The sequence below is a fragment of the Schistocerca gregaria genome, chromosome X (assembly GCF_023897955.1).
Source record: "Schistocerca gregaria isolate iqSchGreg1 chromosome X, iqSchGreg1.2, whole genome shotgun sequence".
In the NCBI taxonomy this organism is placed as follows: Eukaryota; Metazoa; Arthropoda; class Insecta; order Orthoptera; family Acrididae; genus Schistocerca; species Schistocerca gregaria.
In genome coordinates, this window is record NC_064931.1 from 450,578,273 (window position 1) to 450,592,536 (window position 14,264).

The window sequence follows — 14,264 nt, forward strand, 5'->3', positions numbered from 1 at the left end:
AAGTTCTTGGGGACTGATGACCTCAGAAGTTAAGTCCCATAGTGCTCAGAGGCATTTGAACCTTTTTTTTTTTTTTTTTTTTTTTTTAATGCAGCAAAATGTATGATTTCTCTGACATAAAAGCTATGAAACTCGCAGATACTGACCATCCAGCATTACATAATTTTTGTTTTTATCTTTCTGTTTTTGCTGTTCATACAAGCTTTTGCTTTATTTCAGCCTCCAGCTGAGTAGGATACTGAGCCTCTGACTCTGATTCTATATATGGGGTCTACTGCAGTTTTGTCGAGAATTCTTTCAGTTCTGAATGAAGCATACCTCCATTTGCACCACATTTCTTCTTGGACAACTTCTACTGTCTTAAATCAATATGACTCTTTTCTATTGTGGTATCCTGCTGCGTATGAGCGATTTCAAAAATCTCATTAGCTTCTTTTTGATCATACAAAATTAAATTTTAAACATGTTATTCGAGACTCATGTTCTTCAAACAGTTCCTCACTCTTCAGTGCGCCTGATTAAGTCTTAATTACTAATTTCTACCTCTCTTCACATTGTACTAAACAGAAAGTATATATTTCTTAGGATGGTGCATAAAATTACAAAAAATGAAGTTGAAAATGTTGGACAAGATACTGTATCTAATTTCCTGTACATCGGCATAAACTGAATCAGGAAATACAAACTAATGATTAATACAAAGTATTGCATTGTACACTGTACTAAACACAGTGGAACGTGTTGTCGTCGGCGGGGACATGGTATCAGGCGTGAATCTCTGTTACGTCGGCCGTAGGCCTCACGGCAGATAGCGTATTAAGTAATACTTTTAAAAGGATCTGGTTTTTTATAATCAGTTCTTTGTTGCTGTTTTTTTTTCACAAGAAATCTGAGCATCGGATATTACACAATTTTTATTTTTATATTTCTGTTTTTCCTGCTCGTAAAAGCTTCAAGCCTTTGCTTTATTTCAGACTCCACTTGAGTAGCATACTGAGACTTTGACTCAAAGTCTAAGCATCACTGTCGATAGGTACAGTGTGTGCCGATATAGACTTTCACCTGCTACTCTTACTTCTAACCCCTGGTTAAGTGAATGCACTTGTGCAATTGTGACCTGAGAAGTGTCTTTGGTGACATCTGGAATGTCTTGCATTGACAAACTTTCATTATGGACAGTTTTCCATGTCATTCTGACCAAAGTTCATCATCATCCTCACTTCCACGAGAAGAGCAACATATTTCCCTATTCCTTCATACCGTGAATTTCTTATTGTCATTGTAGTTTTAGCTAAAAATCTATTTGCTACGTGTTAGCCTACAGAGGGTTGGGTTGGGTTGTTTGGGGAAAGAGACCAAACAGCGAGGTCATCGGTCTCATCGGATTAGGGAAGGACGGGGAAGAAAGTCGGCCGTGCCCTTTGAAAGGAACCATCCCGGCATTTGCCTGGAGCGATTTAGGGAAATCACGGAAAACCTAAATCAGGATGACCAGACGCGGGATTGAACCGTCGTCCTCCCGAATGCGAGTCCAGTGTTAGCCTAAAGATGCATGCCGTTTCAATGTGATGCGATGTGGCACTGTGCCACACTATGCTTTTGGGCTATTGAAAAAGGTAAGATCAGACTAGCGAACTGTATTTTACAAGCTCTGTCCATCTGTAATTGAGGGAGCTACGCGGACCCATTCGCCCTCTAGCCGTACGGTGAATACAAACATTCAGAAACGAGCAATGGGGACAGAAACTCGCTGGGCTGGATACCACATGTCCTGGCGTGTGGCAGCTGGCCAGACACTTCACCAGGGAGAAACATTACAGTCCCACGTTACAAGGACCAGACGGCCCAGCCTACTCCGCGATGGAGAAGGCAGAGCTTATGGCCACAACACTTGCAGCGTCTTTCATGCCGAATCTGGTTCCCTCAGACCCAGTATTCACACTTGAAACGGAACAGAAGGTTACACGACTTGTAGCCCAGCCCTCGCGCAACGAAATCAGACGTACTAGCACAAATGAAATCACATGGGCTATCCAGCACACCAACGCTAGAAAAGCCCCTGGGCCTGATGGCATTCAAAACCGTGTCCTCCAGGAGCTCACGGATAAAGCCGTAGAATACCTTACACACTTAACGAATGCCGTCCTGAAACACCAACACTTCCCTGACTTTTGGAAGGCGGCCAAAGTCCTGATGTTCAGGAAGCCAGGGAAAGATCACTCCCTCCCACAAAATTACCGACCCATCAGTCTGCTGTGTTCGCCCAGCAATATTGTTGAGAAGGTAATATTGAAACGTATCACTAGGCATTGCATCGCCAATGACACCGTAAGATCGGAGCAATTCGGCTTTAGGAATCACCACTCGACAACACAACAACTCCTCCGCGTAGTCGAACATATAACACACGGCTACAACATGAACAAAGCCACAGGGGTCGTGTTCCTGGACACCGAAAAGGCTTTCGACCGTCTCTGGCACAACGGACTCATAATCAAACTAAGCGAAGCTGGTTTCCCGGACGGACTCGCACGTCTCATACACTCATATGTCACGAACGGGTGTTTCAACACTAACGTGCAGGATAAAGAATCAACACAACACGGTATCCTAGCTGGAGTACCTCAAGGAAGCATCCTAGAGCTCATCTTGTTTAACCTGTACATTAATGACTTCCCAACAACACAAAACACGACGTTAGCCATCTACGCGGATGACACCGCCATCCTTGCGCAAGATTGGAAACCGTCGACAGCACTCAGAACAGCTGAGCCTTGGTTGGAGCGATGGCTTATTTAAGTAAACGTCGACAAGTGCGAAGCAGTCCTGTTCACACGTAGACCGAAACTCCTGTGCAAACATCAACACTGTAGACCGATAACACTACATACACGCCCAATACGCTTCCGAGAGAAAGTCAGATACCTTGGTGTCTGGCTGGACCAGAAACTTACATGGGGGGACCACACTGAGTACGTTGCCAACCGAGCGCACGCGACGCTCAGACAGCTCTACCCAATGCTCAACAGGGAAAGCACACTGAATAGAAGGGTGTCGAGGTCCATATACATGACACTGATTAGTCCTCTGATGACGTACGCAGCTCCCGTCTGGAGATAAGCAGCTCCTACACGACTGCGCCGCCTGCAGATCATACAGAAGAAGGTGCTACGAACCATTAGCAACGCTCCACGCTACACATGCACCGTGGATCTTCACCATGAATACCGCCTTGATACCCTCAAGGAAGTGTTCAAAAAACACGCCACACGACTATACAGGAACTCGAGACATTCGAACAATCCTTTCATCCTCACTCTGGAAAACTACGATCACAACCACAGGTGGAAGCACAAGTGGCCAAAGACACTGCTAGCTAGGGCATAGCCACCTATGGCAAACTAAAACACGCAAACAAGCGACAAACGACGGCAAGCCCCTGCATATCAGCAACACTGACTGGTAACTACCAGCTGCTATTAGAGCCGACCAACAGGCGACAGCAAGGATACCGACGAGGTCGCCCACAGACGCACAAACAATCCGCCAACATTCCCTCGCACTGTGCTTCCTGTATATGACCTGTCGGACACAAGAACGACAATAAACCTAACTGTTGCAGGTTGCTGACGCTGAACGAGGACTCTGCACCAGCACCCAGCGCCAGCCTCCGAGCAGCACAACCGCACAACGTCAAGGTATCGACATGCATGATACCCACTACTAACAAAGCCTATCTTTGCACGACCTATCGCAGGTAGCAAGACAACAGCTACTGCTCTTACCACCCGACCTAACTATCGCAGAGGTTTTTTTCCCTTGGCTCTTGCCTTGGCACTTTTTTTCCTCTGCCCTTCAAACCGCTACCCTTCGTTCGATTTCGACCCAATCTATCTCCAGACGAAAGCGTATTAATGGTTAACCTTAACCAGACGTACGCAAACATCGCAGTACCCACATCCTGCGACACCCCACATTAGTGAATACTAACACTTATGCAGAGATGGCAGTAGACCTATTGTGTTATCCATCATGCCGATGTGGGCGTGGAGGGGCTCCACCTTCATAAAAAAAAATCCAGCCGTACGTTGACTTACGCTTTTGGCCTCCTACAGCGTTGACTGGTGTGAAGACTTTCTACCGTGAAGCAGCAAGCAGCACCTGGTGCTACACACCGTGACTGCACCACTCTTCAATGCATTTTTTGTGTTGGAAAAAAGTCTTGAATTTTTCTTTTTCAGTTCTATTTCATGGCATCCTACACCAAAATCTATTTGATTGTTCCCAGAATGAGATTTTCACTCTGCAACGGAGTGTATGCTGATGTGAAACTTCCTGGCAGATTAAAACTGTGTGCCGGACCAAGACTCGAACTCGGGACCGTTGCCTTTCGCGAGCAAGTGCTCTACGAACTGAGCTACCCATGCAGTGGCGGATTTAAAAATTTTGCGTCCCTAGGCACACCATATTATATGCGCTCCCCCTCCCAAAAAAAGACATATTTTAAATAATAACTATTACCCGATCACTTCACTATTGCCGTTTTTGGTGAGTTGTTACCGTACTCTGCTATTCGTTGTTCTGAAGGACGCGCCAGGGATCTAGTCGCGCTCAATTCAAATGTAGCATGGTTCCTGAACTGTACTTGGTGTACGGCAGCGGAAAAAGGAAACTTACAACTGCATTTTGTTAACAGAGAACACAAGGAAAATAACTTTTCTTTTATGGCCTAAAATTCAGCAGAGTGTGTAGGAGACAACGTATTTTTGTTATACATCCACTTTTAATATGTTCATTTACACGAAACCGTTGGAAATGAAAATGAAAAAGTTGTGTTAGGATCCTAATAACTTGAATGTGTTGCAGATTAAAAAAACACGTTCGGTATTAATACGTGACTCTATAGGAAAGCATAAGAAATGGAAATGAAACAAAGATTTCGGTGCACGAACTAATAACTAAATACAGACGAACGAACACAGAACTGGATTTGCTATTACATAATTTGACAGACTAGTGTGGAAAAATCTAATTTGTTTTATAATCTAATAGTTAATGTGTAAAGCATTAGGGTCTGTGTAGCTAGATGCTGCATAATAAGTGTACGCAATACCTTCCATCCATGTAAGGGCTGAACAGCTTTGCACTGCAGCTACTGCTTTCACCATAGCTCCTTCTAACGGTATAAGCAAAGCTTTTACGTGTTTATCGACAGAACTGAACTACGTTATTTATTAACACTTTTTCATCTGATCGTACTCCCCGATAATGTATATTTCCGCGATAACTATACATTTCAGCAGACGTCAAGGATAAGCATCAGTTGTAATATACTACAATATCAGTACGACTTGACTGTACAGCGCCGAGCAGCATTGGTCATTCGGGTATTGTTTAGTATTGTCGGGTGCCTTCGGTCACGTCTGCACGTAAACGAGGCTTATTTATTTAACCTGATCAGATCAGGCCCTCTCTTACATCGGACCAGTGTTCCACACATGCAGCATTTCACACATCATCGTTACATCATGACAATAGTTTAAATAAGAAAATTAGATTACTCTAGTGACAATATGAATAAAAAGTAATGACTAAGACCTAATGAAGTAAATGCTGGCAGTATTTTTACAACAGGTGCTATACATACAAATTATGATAAAAGCAATAATGATAACAGTAAAAAAAATCAAATAATAATGATAAACATGAGAAAAATTGGCAATAGTAGTGAAGATTTGTGCAGATGTACATTAATATATTGGTGAGTAAAGTAGATGTTTATTAGTATAGCGAGTTTTGGGGCAGGGAGATTTAAGGAGGGGGAAAGAGGGAAGTAATGAGGTGAAGTGCATTCATGTAGAGAGGAAGGCATTACTGTTGCTTAAGCAGATACGTCATTAACTGTTTTTTTGAAGCCGGACATGCTTTTAAGTTCTCTAACATAACGAGGGAGGTTATTCCAGAGTCGGGTTCCCGCTACTGTAAAGGACTTGGAGAAGGTGACTCAGCGATGCAGTGGAACAGAGAGGATTTTATTATGATGGGAACATGTGTTTCTGTCATGTTGTTTCGACATAAGCGTTAAGGACGAGGAGGGATATGAGGGACAGTGTACATTTATAAGGCATTAGATGAGACAGAGAGTATGGAAATCTCTACGTTTGTCTGCACGCAGCCAGGACAATTTTGCGTATGCTGGTGAAATGTGATCCGCGTTCTGCCATCGGCAATTGTAAACAGGTAATACTCAGCATGTAAATTCAATGAATGTGCTCTCTAAGTTGTAATAAAATCACGTTATAATCTTAAATTTTTAAAACTAATATGAATAAAAAAAACAAACTCACCCGTCAGCAGAGTTTGCGTCTGCCTTTGACGGCAGAAAACTCGTGGATCATATCTTCATAGTTCAGACGGTTATCAGTTAGGAAGCTGGCTTCGATGTGAAGATTGGACAAGGCGTTCAACCTCTCCTCAGACAACGTGGAACGTACGATTTAAGTCTTTTAGGAGAAGAAAACGAGCGTTCTGCTGAATAATTTTTAAGTGTCATACATGAAAATATTCTAAGAGCAATGTCATCATTCGGAAATACGGACTGTAACCTCTCTTTTCTTAAAAATTTAGTCATTTCGACTGGTATATCACTAATCTCAGAAGATTTCGAAAGTTCTGCGAAGTGTACACATTCACTAGGGAAGGAAGGCTCTGAATCTGTGTCATACGACGCTTGGAGTTTTGCTGCACTTTTCAGCAATATCGTCAGGTGAACTGTTCTCAAGGCTACTGAAAACCGTGAAGGAGTCCAACAGTGCTCTACAACTTTTCTTCCTCCTCACTAATTCGGCGTACAAGTTGTCGAGTTCTGGAAGAAATGTTTTGATTCTAAATTTTTTCTTTCCGGTCAGAAAAACTTGTTCAGAGTCCGCTTCTTCGTCATCATGAAGTTTCCGTTTTCGTGATCTTTAATAGGTGCATTCATAGTCTATATTAGTCACAATTTCCAAGGAATTATTTTCATAATAGTCGAACATGCTACGAATAGATGCAATAAATCCTACAAGTGATTCACATACGAGGGTAATCCCAAAAGTAAGGTCTCCTATTTTTTATGACTACATAGACCTGTTTATTTCTACAATGGTTTACATCAGTTTACAGCTTGAACATTTAGCTATTTTTCGACATAATCACCATTTCTGTTGATGCATTTTTGTAGACGCTGTGGCAGTTATTGTATGCCCATATCATACCATCTCGCCGCTATCCTGTTCAGAAAGTTATGAACCTCTTCTTTCACCTCGTCGTCGAAGCTGAATCGCTTTCCGGCCAAATGTTCTTTTATCTTAGGGAACAGGTGATAAGTCACTGGGTGCCAAGTCAGGACTATAGGGTGCATGGGTGATTATGTTCCACTGAAACTGTTGCAGGAGAGCAACGCTGAGCGATGTGTAGGCAAGCGTTGTCATGGAGAATGTGTACGTTCCTCAGCCTTCAACACTGTCTCCTCAAAAATTGACCGTCTCCCGCTCCTTTGTTCGTCGCGAATTTCGGTCCGACCAGCTGCAAACTCTCTACACCATTTACGAACATTCTTGACGTCCCTACACAACTTACCATATACTTCCATCCAATTATGGCCATCACAAAAAATAAATAAAAAGTAAACACGGATTTCGTTAATTGTGTATGATTTGTACTCGCAACGCGATTTTTATATTAATATTGATGTGGAAGAAGGGCGCTGAACTTTGAAAGTGTGAATACGTTATTTGTTCCCAGAAGTCACATTTACTGTGAGGACTTAAATTTTTGAGTTACGTTTTACTGAATAATTTAAAACAATTACGGATTCTGGTAAAAGAAAACATCATCAAAAAATATATACATATATATTTTCAAACTTTTATAATATATCCTACATGTCAAGGTAACAATATTTTGAAAAGGTGAACATAAAGTACCCCCTCCATTGTTATTGCGACAGTTAAGAAAAGCTTCTCTTGCTTAATTTTATAGACCAAATATTATTTTTATGAAGGCCTCCAGAAAACAAATTATCTACATAATATTTAAAAAAATTAATAATTGTGTTTCAGGAATAAAATAAAAAACATGAGCCTTTTTAAGGTCCTCTTTAACAAATCGGATATCTTTTTTGACAATATCCTGGCTACATCGTGGAATGAGCGCACAAGACAAATAGAAAAAGCAGATGACAGATTAAGATTCGTTGGAAGAATTGTAAGGAAACATAATCCACCGACGAAAGAGGTGGCTTACAAAACACACCATCCAATTCTTGAATACTCTTCATCAGTCTGGGACCTTTACCATGTAAGATTAATAGAAGAGATGGATAAAATCCAACAAAGAGCTACCCGTTTGGCCAGGAGATAGTTTACTCGGCGGGAGATCGTCACGGAGATGCTCAAAAAAATGGCCGACACTGCAGGGGGGGGGGGGGGGGGGTGCATTATTCATCACGGAGAGGTTTACTGTCGAAATTTCCAAGACGAGTCGGGCCACATGATATCTTCTCCAGCGAGTATCTTCCCCCGCGGACGCCTCGCAAAATGATCACGAGAAAGGTAGAGAAATTAGATACCATACGGAGATCAGCTGACAGTTGTTCTTCCCAGGCACCATTTATGAAGGGAACATGAAAGGGGGCAAAAGGTTGTCGTATTAGTAGTACCGGCCGACAAACACCGTAAGGTGACTAGCGGAATTTAGAAGTAGATGTGTTGGTTTTATTATTTTCTTCGCTGAGTTTGTACAGTGGCATGTAAAATTTTATAACGTCGGCAATGGTGTCAATAGAGACAGTATTTACAATTTGACGCTAAGTCGACAAGGCGCCGGCAGCGTGCGGCGATGCTTTCCTATTCAGCCGCGCTGAGCTGCTCCTCACTTCAGTGTCTGTCTCGAACCGAGCGTTCCTGAGAGATCCCGCGGCCGGCCGAAACTGCTCTTCACTGTCTGGAGCCTCAAGTGGCAGAGCAGTGCGCGCCAAATGCTGCCTGACCAGCGGAAGCAGAAGGAGGTCAAGAAATACAGAGACGAATCGCCAACGTCATTCCCACCAAGTGACGACACGTCACAGCTGCTGTAAATTGCGGACGAAGCCGCACAGCTACGAGAAGAAATGAGGACGGCCACCAGCGAGCTACTCACTATCGTAAGGGATGCCATGTCATCTGCACTGTAGATGCAGAGTACCAAGACATGATAACTTACCTCAGTAAGGCACATATCAAGCCCAAGGCGCACAGTCAGTTTCAGGCAGAGTTTATGCGGAGGTTATCCCTGGCCGCAAGGCAAATTTCGATACTTACATCACCGCCGCCGGCCTTGGGGCCGAGCGGTTCTAGGCGATTCAATCTGGAACTGCGCGGCCGCTACGGTCGCAGGTTCGAATCCTGCCTTGGGCATGGATGCATGTGATGTCCTTAGGTTAGTTAGGTTTACTTAGTTCTGAGTTCTAGGGGACTGATGACCTCAGATGTTATGTCAAATAGTGCTCAGAGCCATATGAACCTTTTAAATCACCGCCACGCCCTTGTGCAAGTACACAACGAATGAAATAGAGCCAAAAAGAGAACAAAACAACCCCATATTGATAAGGACATTAACGTCCTAACAACAGTGACCACCTGCAAGATGTGGCTGTCCAAAAATAAAAATTATAAAAGAGTAACTATGTGACATCACTGTTATCACTCAGTGTAGAAGGAAACTGTGTGTCTGTCAAGTGCAAACGTGTCTGTTGTTCGGTTTTATAGCTGCTGTTAGCTGTTACTGAAAATGTAAGTCCAAGGACATGAGACTTATTTATTTGCAGTTTTAATCTGCCAGGAAGTTTCGTATCAGCGCACACTCCGCTGCAGACTGAAAATCTCATTCTGGAAACACCTCTCAACTCATGTTTATCACATCGGTGCACTGCTGCTGCCAGTTTGCCAGTTGAATCTAATGTTGCCAGGTAGAAATAGCTTTCCTGTGCTATCAAATATATGGCCATTTTTAAGACTGGTGGGAATTTTAAATCAACCACTGGACATTTTTATATTAATTTTGAGTATAAGATGTACCTAAATTTTGGGGGCAATTTTTCAAAGAAAAGAGTGTGTCTTATAGTCCGTAAAACATGGTAAGGGTTTCATTGTACATTTGTAGAAGTAGAAGTAGTTCTATTTTTTTAAAGTAAGTATCAAAAATAAACAGTTAATATAAATTTATTATTGTCCAAGAAAATGTGATGTGTATGGCCCATTTTAGCTTTTCAGATAGTAAGCTGTAATTGTGAATAATAAATAAAATTAAATCAACTCAACTACTCTTACAAATAGGGCATGTTAAATGTCTGTATATGCCACTGATGAAGTGTCCATTTAGACAAAGAACAGAAACAGGACATACAGTACAGCTCTTCTTGGCTGCTTATGACACTTTGCAGGCAATATCCATAAAACTATCTTCCCCAGTGACAACTGTGTCTGTTTATTTGTCATCTGCTGTTTCAGTCACAGATGATAATGCCAGCTCTTTGTTTTTAGTCTGTACCAACTAGTTACTGTATTTTCAGTGAGCACTTCAATTTTTTCCTCTGGTGGATAGGCATGGAAGGAGGTTCACACAGCGAGTCCAACAGAAAATCTACTTTAATATGAAAGCAGCAAAACTGACACACATGTCACTAAAGCATCATTGCTTTAAAAGGTTTGCAGCAGGCAAGCTGACACTATGTTTATTTACTTGCAACAAAAGCCTCAGCTGTTATTTTTCAGATTAGAGAGTGATACATGGTGTATTCCAACTATGGATCTTATTCTTTGAACATTCCAGATCTGTTGTATAGGGTTTAGGTCTAGACGGAATGGCCACAGTATGAAGGAAGCTATATTCTTGCAAAATTTTATCAAAGCAATAAAGAGTAAAATACTGGTTCCTCTTAGTACAAGAAATTTAGTTTCCCTTGTCTTTATGTATCTTTAATTTTTTTTCTGTCTCTTTCCACAGGACAATCCAAGGTTTTCCTGCAATTGTCACAGAAGAGAAATTAAATCTAATCTACACTCTGTATCCACAACAGTGAAACATTGGGGGCATAGTTTTCAAACTGTAGTGTGTATAAATCCACTGTTTGTCTGAATAAACCACTTGCTGCCTTAATTCTAATGCTTCATTTTCTTGTAAAAAAATGTAATGCAGTATGCTCTTTTTTTTTTTCAAATATGTTCTCTAATCTGCACATAATGATTCTCTCATTCTGACACCTTTAAAAATTAAATCCCATGGATGTAACAGTTTTTTCTCAGAGTATCTTAGCTAGCCCAGTACTGTGTAACAACAGCTGTGAAGCTTTTACAAAGATGGTATTTCCTTGTACTCTTCAAAGTATTGCAGAAATTCCTAGCAATAACAAATTTATCTATATCTTAAATAAAATATTTACTGTAAGCATTTTACTTACTCTGCTTTAGGCCAGATACTCGAATCCTGCTTCACTCAGCATTGTGTGCCACCTTCTGTAATTTGCACACCACTATCTTACTTAACTTCTACTTGCCAAAGTTTGCATGCACATTCTGTTGGCTTCTCTGTTGGCACTAGCTCACCTTCCTTGTTGTTACTGTCAGTACAATTAACAATGTTAACAGCAAGTTCTCACTGCTTCTTGCAAAGGTATTTTCTGTGATCACTTTTTATGATCGCACTTTGAGGTAACAGCATGCCCTACTTTGAATTGAAACATGACTGTACCTAATCACATGACTAAAAAAGAAAAAAAAACACTTACAAAATAAAAAGTAAAAACACTTGCTTGAATATACCAGAACTACAGACAGTTAGTTATTTCACAATTATTTCATACTGTATAAAAAAATTCTCAGTGAAATGATTCACAAAGTGAAGTAATCGTACAACTGGAAATTTATAATCAGCTCAAGGTATAAGTCAAAAGCTATGTGGGAACTTATCAGTGAGACAGGTCATAAGAAAAACAAAGGTCACTCAATGACATGCATACAGAATGGCCTTAAAGAAATATGTGAGGTATTCAATAACGACTTCATAAATGTTAGTAACAAACTTTCTTCCTTAACTGGTGTTCCGTGACTTCTCTATGTTCAGATCTAGAGTTGCTCCCAAAAACAATGTGCCTCAATCCAACCACACCAGATGAAATCTGCTGTATTACAGTGCAGAAACCAAACTAACACACAAGTGGTTTTGAAGATGTAGATGTAGATGTAGAAAGCATATCAGATTGCCTTCTCAAACAGATCTGCAATCACAAATTTCACTCTCTACCAGACATGATGCACTGTTCTTCGCTGTCTGGCCAATTCTCAAAAAATTTCATAGTAGCAAAAATGATTCCCCTCTTTAAAAAAGGTGAAAGGAGTGATGTTAATAACTACAGACCATCTCAGTCCTCTCAACAGTTCTTGAGAAAGCAGTATATGACCGTTATTAAGCTCCTGAAAGTAACTGTTATTGAGCTTAATCAAATAAGCTTTCATAAAAGATTAGTAAGTGGGACACTATACACATTTCAAAATGAAGTTTATAGTCACTAAGTGACAGAAAGTACACAACAGGATTATTCCTTTAGAACTGTCAAGCATGAATTATTTACAAAAAAAGTGCTACAGAATGGAATTAGTGGAAAACATAACTACTGATTTAGGTCATGTCCCTCAAAGTTTGAATGTGTTGTAATCAACTCAAAAAATTGGGGAAGCATAGAGTTAAAGGAGCAAATTCTAGGACAAGGCATTCCACCAGGTTTCACAGCTGGTCCACTTATGTTTATTTTATTTATTAATGGTTTTCCCTAAGGAATTCAGAAATGTCTACCAGTAATGTTTGCAAGTTATATCAACATACTACATTCAAAAAAATATCCTAATGATCTACGTAACATGATTTCTGTTATGACCTCCAACCTCATAAAATGGTTAAACACAAATAAACTGTTACTGAATAAAGACAAAACTGTACACACATTTTTGCTCATCACAGACAGTTTAATAAAGACAGATAATGTCAGATTTAAAAACCTGCCTATAAATCGAGAGGTAACCTCTAAATTGCCTGGAGAGTTAATGGACGACACATCATGGTTCATACATGAAAAATGTTAGTAAATAGACTGAGTAGTTCATACGATGCAGTTTATGTTGCGAGTAAAATCTGTGACATCAAAACAACAAAATTTACACATTATTGCAAAAAATTAAGACATCTACCATCATCAGTCTTGTCATTCCAATGATGTATTTGTGGTTAGTCAATAGATGTGTAAAGGGCACAGCAGTATAAGGCACATGTGCATATTTCTAAACAGCAGGCTACCTGGAAATAAAGCCAAACAGGGACGATTCAGAGTAAGAATGAAAATATTACTTCAGAAGAACTGTTTCTGTACAGGAGAAGAATTTATGATTGCCAGTCTAAAATAACCAAGTTAAATGTTTTCTAATACTCCATAAGTTTTGACTGGTTTAAATCATTCTACAGATTTTACTAGTTTTTATTATGAGTTAATTATAGTACTTTTTTTAATTATTATATTTGTCTCATAATGTGCATAATCTAAATCATTTGATTCAGACACAGGAGACACTTCAAAATTGCAGTAACATTTCACCATAAAAGAAGAACAGCTGATGTTAACAAACAGCATAATAATAATAATAATAATACAATTTTGTTATATACACGTACAATAAAATCTAACACTTAATTACCCCTTGCTGAAATTATCATTTAATCCTCTATGAGTTCTTCTACAGAATAGTAGCATTTCTCCCACAGAATCTGCTGTAGCCCTATTTTTAAAATTTCTGTATATGCAAACTGTAATTGTGGCTTGTCCCATATCCATGTACAACAATACACAGCAGGCTTTCTAATATCAATCAAAATCAAATCAATTACAGATATTTAAAATTTAAAAATAATGTGAAAAGTAAGGGCAACCTGGAATGTTCACCTTGTACAGACACCAGAACTCAAATCTGGGACCTTTGCCCTCAGTGGGACAATTGTGCTACTGACTGAGTTACCCAAGGACAACACACAACCCGCCCTCAAAGCTTTACTTGCACCTAGTTTCAAATCAGCTCACACTTCCGTGCAGAGTAAAATTTCATTCTGGCAGATCATGATGAAATAATAGCCTACCAGTATTGAATTACAACCTGTATAGAAGAATTAATATTATTTACTGTACTAGGAAAGAACAGAGAGAC

General features: G+C 40.2%; 1 long non-coding RNA gene across 1 annotated transcript; it reads left to right on the forward strand.

Annotated features, from left to right (window-relative positions):
• Positions 1 to 3,619: 3,619 nt before the first annotated feature.
• Positions 3,620 to 11,175, forward strand: LOC126299554 (uncharacterized). The gene is made up of 2 exons (XR_007552825.1): positions 3,620 to 3,698; positions 11,023 to 11,175. It is a non-coding gene; the product is annotated as an uncharacterized LOC126299554 (long non-coding RNA).
• The last annotated feature ends 3,089 nt before the right edge of the window (positions 11,176 to 14,264 follow it).